The 7189-nt window shown below is 52.9% G+C and overlaps 1 protein-coding gene and 1 long non-coding RNA gene across 4 annotated transcripts in view; one reads left to right on the top strand and one right to left on the bottom strand.

Annotated features, from left to right (window-relative positions):
* TBX5 (T-box transcription factor 5) overlaps positions 1–1308 on the bottom strand; it is a 53039-nt gene extending 51731 nt beyond the window's left edge. For both annotated transcript variants that reach the window (XM_043901732.1, XM_043901729.1), the window contains exon 1: positions 1041–1308. The gene's annotated coding sequence lies outside the window, so the exon portion shown is untranslated. The remainder of the gene's footprint in view (positions 1–1040) is intronic.
* Positions 1309–1702: 394 nt separating this feature from the next.
* LOC122693839 lies at positions 1703–6049 on the top strand. 2 transcript variants are annotated; one of them, XR_006341026.1, is made up of 4 exons: positions 1703–1986; positions 2125–2296; positions 3620–4055; positions 5238–6049. It is a non-coding gene; the product is annotated as an uncharacterized LOC122693839 (long non-coding RNA). The 2 variants fall into 2 exon arrangements; XR_006341025.1 differs by lacking the exon at positions 1703–1986 and having other exon boundaries at positions 1997–2296.
* Positions 6050–7189: the final 1140 nt, after the last annotated feature.

Consider the following 7189-nt stretch of genomic DNA (forward strand, 5'->3'; position numbering starts at 1 on the left):
CTCCACTCGGCTCCTCTCTCTGCCCTCCCCTTGTCTGAAATGTATTATTTGGAGGGTCGAGTTGAAGAGGTCAATAGAAGCGTAAACACAGTCAGTAGGTCTTAGCCTGAGCAGACCCAGCTTGGAAAATCAAGAATTAGTGCTTGGAACAAATGTCAGGGTTCCCGTTTTTATTTCTCCTCCGTATCTCCATCACCCTGAGCTTTACTCAGGCTCCGTCTAGAGATTCAGGCCTGCAGGCCAAGGTCTGGGGAGAAGGATTGAGGGAGGAGAACCACCCTGGAGATCGGAGGCCACCTCAGAAGACCACAGAAGTGTGATCTTCTGTGGCCCCTGGGAACTACAATCCCAGGGCAGGCCCGACGCATCACTGCAGAATTCCAGAGTGGAGGACTGTCCAACCCTAAAATCGGGACAACCAGCGAGCAAACCAACCCCAGCAGTTGCTCGAGTTCTCACTCCACCTTCCAGGTTTGCTTTCAAACAACCTTTCCCTGAGACAGTTTATTTATTTGTGAAAACACCCTCACCCTTCCAAAATGTCAGCTCAGAGGACTTTGGGCTCTCTCAGGGGGCGACCCTTGGTCAAAGATGGAAAACAAACATGGTTTTAGGAGGAGCCGGCATCTAAGCATCTCTGGCAGAAACGAAGGGGAAATCCAGAAAGAGCTCTCCAATCCCTTTAAATTCTTAGAGATTTGCGGATAAAAGAAATTCCCATAAATAATCTGCACGCCCCTCCCGAGAGGGAGAATCTGTACTCTCCGGAGTAATTGCCTGGCCAGATTCACTTAGTTTGTGAAGTGCAGATCCTGCGGGTCACTGAGCGAAATTGGGATTTGAAAACTCAAGGGAGAATCCATTTGTGCCAGGTGACACTGGAAGGCAAAATGAGTGCATTCTTATCTGGATAGCGAAAAATCGGGAGGCTGGGAGAGGAGGCATTCAGCGGGGCCAAGTTGGCGCAGTAAGCCCAGGGGAAGGTAGGCAGGCCAGTGCTAAGGCAATCCTATGTCCCTCACCCCCAGAGCAACACTCACCTTCAAAAATCCTGCCTCTTCTTTCCAGCGCAAAAGCGGGGAGTGACGCCTCTTTGGAAAGGGTGTGTTCAGGTGGAGAGTTTGGAAAGGACCCCCCCAAGAGAGACCCCTTCTAGGCCAAGCCTTCTTCCAGTGTCTGTCAAGGGTAGTAAGGTACCTCCCAGCTCGAAGTTGGTTTGTGGTCCTCGACAAATTAAATATTACTGTTTATTACCAGGCATACCCCAATAAAATAAAGAGGCGACCAGGCGATACGGACTATCTCACCAGCCGCTGCACCTATAGGACGTGGAGACGTCACGAGTCACGCAACCGGCCCGCGCGCTGTCACGCTCAATTGGGGGGTAGCGGCGGGATGTTGATTTCTCGAATCCCCGACTTCCCCTAAGACTCCCGCCAGGGGTCTGCGCAACCACAAGTCCCAGACGCCTGGGCCAGGGGAAAAATAAAGAAATAAACAAATCCAACGCTCTCTGGGGAAATGGGGGTGGCGGACATCATCCCCAAACAGAGCCAAGATCGATTTTCTTAGGGAGGGAGGAGGGGAGCTTTGGGCGAAGGGAGTTGAGAATCCCAACTCAGCCCAAGGATTAGAAAGAAATCGAGTTGGGGGGGGGACGGGGGGGGGCAGGAATCGAGGTCTCCTGAAGGAGGTTGAGAGAATCTTTTTTTTCTCTCTCTCTAATTTTCCCAGGAGGAGCTCTCAGCATTGGCGTATTGAGGCGCCTCTATAGCTGGTTAAGTCTGGGACGCGATAACTCAGTGCCGTTTTGCAGACGTGCATAGAAGCAATTACTGGGTTATCGCAGAGAGGAAAAGAGACAGAGACGTTAGGACGAAGAGTCGTCCCCAGTGTTTCTGCCTGAGAAAAAGCCGCATTCTGCAAATCCTTCTGTAGCTGGGTCTGGGGATGCAGCTAGTCCCAGCGTGGCCCGGCGGGGGCGGGGTGCGATTGGGTGGTGGAGGACGGGGGTGGAGAAGGGTGATTTCTGCAGAGAAAAATTGCAGTGCCGGATCCTGTAGAAGGACTAGGCGCTCTATTTTGTTTGGTAATAACGATCATTATTATTATTGGTCTCATCAGTGGACAGAGCTTCTAAGCAGCCCCATGGCGGATGCGCATAAGTCTTTGCGCGCAGCTGGAAATGCACTGGGTTCAGGGGCGAAACGTACCCCATAGACGGCCCCGGCGGCGCCGAGAGGAGAGGTAGGCCTACCAGACTTGGAGCGATCGAGCGTCCGACCTTCCGGAAAGGGTAAGTTCCCCGCCGAGGGACTCCAAGGGAGCCCGAACTTCGGAATGTGGACTCTCCCCCCAGCTTCGGGGTTCGAGCCTGGGTTTCCGCGCGCGCCCAGCCCCCAGGGCTTTCCGAAGCATGGCCTGGCTCCAGGCCCCGTCCATCTGGGGCTGGAGCGGCAGCAAAATGTGCAGGAAGGCAGTCGACCGAGCAGTCTCAGGAGCTAAGGTCAGGCCCGCGGGGAAACCGAGCAGTGGTTTCCAGCGCCGGACGCGGGCGCGCCGCAGACTCTGCTGCTTCCAGCAAACAGAACCCGCGTGCCTTCTCTCCGTCAGGCCGCAAAAACTTTCCCGAGCATCGCTTTCATTTCCCAAATCATTAATAATTATCTTTTACCCAATGGAAGGCCCTTTGGGTGCAACCTTTGCGCCCGCGGATGCCCAAGAGCGCAACCCGAAATCCTTCGCCCAAAACCTGGAGACGGGTTCCCATTTGACCTCTGGGCCGAGGTGAGCCGGAAACGGAGGCCTGGGCCCCAAAGGAGAAAGCGAAACTCCGAGCGGAGCGAGCTCTTTTCCGTTTAGTTCCTTTCTCTCGCATCCCCAGCGCGGGCCCCGCAATCACCCAGGCCGACTCACAAAAGATTCCGCAGGCTCACCTTCCGAACCCGCTGTCCCAGAGAGTCCGGAGGCCGCACCACGGATAGAATACACCAGAGACCTCAACTAGAGTTGAGAAGCTCCATTCTTTCCCCAATGACTGGACAGTTAACGGGAAAGAGAGACTTGGAGATACAACCGTCCTCCCTTCTTCCGGAGGACTGAGGCTTTTCCCGAACCACCCCCAGCTCGGTTTTCTCCCGAAATGTGTTTTCCTCATTTTGCAAAATTCCTGCCCAGATTTTAATATTACCATGCCTAGGAGAACAGAGCTTCCCAGTTTAAAAACCGAAAACAATAAAACCAGGGCGTCCTCTGTGAATCTTTTTCCTTCACTCTTGCCTTCTACTTTTAAGAAAGCCGCATCCCCAAACCATCGTATTTCTTTCCTCCCCGAAGAGAACTCGCTTAAGAATTCACTCCGTTTCCGTTTCTCCCCCGACGCGTCCCCGCCTGACTCAGATCTCTATGGAAGGCAGAAAGTAGGTAGAAGTGCGGATAGGGCTGGGAAAATTAGTAAGAATTGTAACAACAGTGGAAATGATGGCAAAAGTTAACTTTGACCAACTCGTTTTGCAAAAAAAAAAAAAGGTCAGACTGAGGGTGGGAAAATCTCTCCTTTCTCAGGGGGTCAGTTTGCCTGCTGCCTACTTAAATCTGGCTTTATTATGTTTTTTTCCAGGACTTTAGTATCATCCTTCCCAATGTCTTCTTCGGTTCTCAGTTTCCTGCCTTTTGACCAGAAGAATTCACGAATACTGGCGGTTATTATTATTTCAGAATATCCAGTATTCTCCAATATTTCCACCAAGAATTAGCACTGCTACTTACTTTACCAATTAGGCATGTTGATGTTGTTTCTTGTGCTTTGGAAGTGTCCGTCCCCACTCCCTCAAATTTGGGGGATGAGACTCCTCCCCACGACGACCACCACCCGCCAACAGGTTAATGAAATAAGAAATGGCTGTGGGAACATTGTTCTAGAGACTCAGCAGAGCTATCAGTGCTGGAGATTCTCAAGCTCCAGAAGATTGGAGAAGGCAGCATTACACTTCGGATGCAAAGGAGCCCCAGATCTGCCCCCTTCTGATTTGGCAAGTCCACAGTGGAAGAGAAAGGTGAGGTCTTGAGCTGAGAAAGCTTGGAACAACCCCCACTCCCCAGCCCTATCCCGTAGGCTGCTCTGAGCCTGAAAACTTCAACTGTATATGCAGCCCAAAACGTGCAGAAAGGCCTCTGCATTTAGCCACCAGGTCTGTAGTCAGAATGTCCCCACAGTCCCCAGATGAAGTGGTGGGGGGGGACAGACTACATTCCAGGGCTCTGGCTCTGTAAAGATAGAGATTTAGGGTAATACCTCCAGGTCTGGGATGCAGGCAGTGGGGTAGGGGGGCTGTCTGGATACCCCCCTCCCTCATCTGGAGGGTGCAATGGAAACTTGGGAGCTCGCTGCTCTCCGGGGCTCTGGAAAGACAAATTTTCTTTGGCAAAAGGAACGGTGTCGCGCTGTCGACACGGCAGACTATTTTTCTTGTTTCCTCACAAGGAGGGAGGGGGCAGAAAAAAAAGCAAGAAAGAAAGGGAAATTAAATCCACACGTGTTAAGCTTGCTCAAAGGGCCAAATTCAAAACCAGAGACAAAACTCTGGAGTCCTCCAGTGCTGGCAGCCCGAGGGGCCTCTTTCCAGCCAGCCCTGGCCTCCTGGAGCCCAGCGTCCCCACCAGAAAGAATTCGATCCTATGTTTCATAAAGCATTTTATTTAAGGGGGAAGGGACATGGTTTCTCTCTGTCTACCAGCAGAGAGGCAGAACACGTAGCAGAAAAAAAGAGAGATGGCCGGTTGTGAGAATAATTAACTCGTTAAAGAAAGCCCAGCTTGCTGTCTCCCAGTCAACCCAGTGATTCAGGTCATCATCACCCTATGGCCAAAGTGAGTCAGGCCAGTGCTATGGGGGATCAATAAATTCTTATCAAGCCTTGGGCCTACCTGTTTTAAGAGAAACTTTAAAGGCTGTTTTATGCAGCAGGAATAGCCAAGTTCATTTGCGGAGCTAAGCCGCCTCTTCTCTTTCGGGGAGAAACTTCCGGAAAAGGAGCTGTGCTGGGGTAGAAGGGGGTGGAGAATGAAGGAGGCCACCCCGCCTGGAGCTGCGAGTGAAAACCGTAGTAATGACCTTGAGGAGGTGAAGGGAGGCGGGTGGGGGGTGCGGATGACGAGGGCGGCCAAACCCCAAACTGGAAGGATCCGTCACCGAAAGGATTGCTTGGTCGAGACCTCTAATTTTTCTTCCCTTTCAGCTAGGGCCGCGAGTGCCGCCGCGGGTCTCCTCTGGCCTCCTGGTGCTGGGTTTCTGGCTTCTGGGGGCAGCCCCGACAGAAGGGTCCGGAAGTAGGGACCCCGAACATCTCACTCCTCCATCACACCCACAGTCACATCCGGAAAACACTGGGGTGAAACCGACAGAGGCTGGCCGTGGGGTGCGACTGACAGGTTCTTAGTGGAAAAGTTCCCGGCAATTGTTTCCGCAAGGGTCCTGGGTTTCCTGGTCGCCATGGCAACCCCGGAGTCCCCCCCTCCAACACTCTCGACCACCGGGCGCCCGGAGGACAATCGCCGGGCACTTTGGCCGCGCGCTCTGAGGCCTGCAAGGCGCTTCCGCCCTTTGCTCTGGGCTTTCCGGAGGCTCTTCTGTGGATTCAACACGGCAGGGATTGAAAAAGTCCTCTCTTTTTTTAAATGGGGGAGAAAATCTAGGATTTCGTAGAATCTCTGCCGGGTCGGTTCGAGGGTCTCCGGCAAAAGCTCCCCATTTTTGAACTGAGAGCAATGACTTTCCGCGAGATGCACGCCCACACAGCGAGTTGGATGCATTCATCCAAGCCCGCATCCAGAACATGGAGGGGCTGGGCTTTGAGGAATCTGGGGTCTCTTAACATTCACTGGTCACCCCCATCAGCACCGGAGGGTCCCCACTTCCTTTCCAGGGAACCCTTTCTCCTGCCTGGAATAAGGTCTCCTAAGAAGGAGGAGAGACGTGGGGCAGCATTAATGTTTGCAAGATCTTGAGAAAAAAAAAATAAACTATACTCCTTTTTAAAGGAGAAAAATATTCGATTGTGGATGTACTATAAAGAGCATTAAATAATATTTGGAGGTTGCAGTCAGTGCTTTCTCAAAACTGCTGGCAAGGGAAATGCCCCTCCTTGTTGGTGGGGCTGCGAATGGACAATAACAGGGTGGCTTTTCTGTTCTCCTTTCCGAGGCAGCAAGCTCTCAGAAAGAACTGAGGTGCTGACCATCTTGGGCAGTGGGGTTTGGCGGGATGGAGGGAGCCAGAAAAGGGTTGGCCTCTAGAGGAGATCAGTTCCTGCTCTGGGTCCGTCTGGCCTTCCCTTGTTTCACTCTCTGCTGTGGACCTCATTCATCTAGCTGTTCAGGAAAGCCAAAACTTCTCTCCATTTCCAGGGGGGCGACGATTGTCCCCCAGAAGCTCTTGGCTGGCCTTGCAGGGCCCCTACCCACTTTTCCCCCATCTGAGTCTGGAATACAGCCTGCAATGGTTCCTTAGCACACCCGAAACCCCATCTTCTTTCCTCCCCAGCATTTTCCATTCATATTTTCAGAAGAGCCCTGCTCACGTCCACACAGTCACCAGGAGAGAGGCTCAAATAGCCATTCAAGTCGTTAGTACTGGAGGTGCCATCAGAGCTAACGTTCATGGCAGGCCAGGGGCTCTTGTAACGTGGTCTCACTAGCTCAGCTCCTTCTAAATAGCTCCATGAGACGGTGGCTCCTGGCCAGTGGCACTCCTGTGGGGACCTGAACCCAGGCACTCAGACTCCAGAAGCCAGGAGCTCCTCTGTTACGAGACAAGTCAGGGAAAGGGAGGGAACAGGATGGTGGGAGGCAGGGTGCAAAGAGCACTTTGTAAGCATCTAAAAGAAGAGTCAGGCAGTTGCTCCCTGACTTGTGGGAGAAGATCTCTTTTTGTGTCTCTCTCCTCTCCCCCACTCTCAGGGAGGAGGCAGAGGGACTCAGAAGAGGACTTTTGGGCACACAGCCCCAGGTCCCCCGAGCATTTCGCAGGATGGGGAGAGCGGGGGGAGGAGGATGGGAATCCATTGCCTCCTCCTCTCCAAACCTCAGCCTCCTGTTCCCTGGCCCATATTCCACACAGTTTCAAGCCAGGACACTCTGTCCCCTGGAGGGAGAGAAATAGGGTGGGTGGGATGGACGGGGAGAGGAGACG

This window comes from Cervus elaphus, chromosome 5 (assembly GCF_910594005.1).
Source record: "Cervus elaphus chromosome 5, mCerEla1.1, whole genome shotgun sequence".
Classification (NCBI taxonomy): domain Eukaryota; kingdom Metazoa; phylum Chordata; class Mammalia; order Artiodactyla; family Cervidae; genus Cervus; species Cervus elaphus.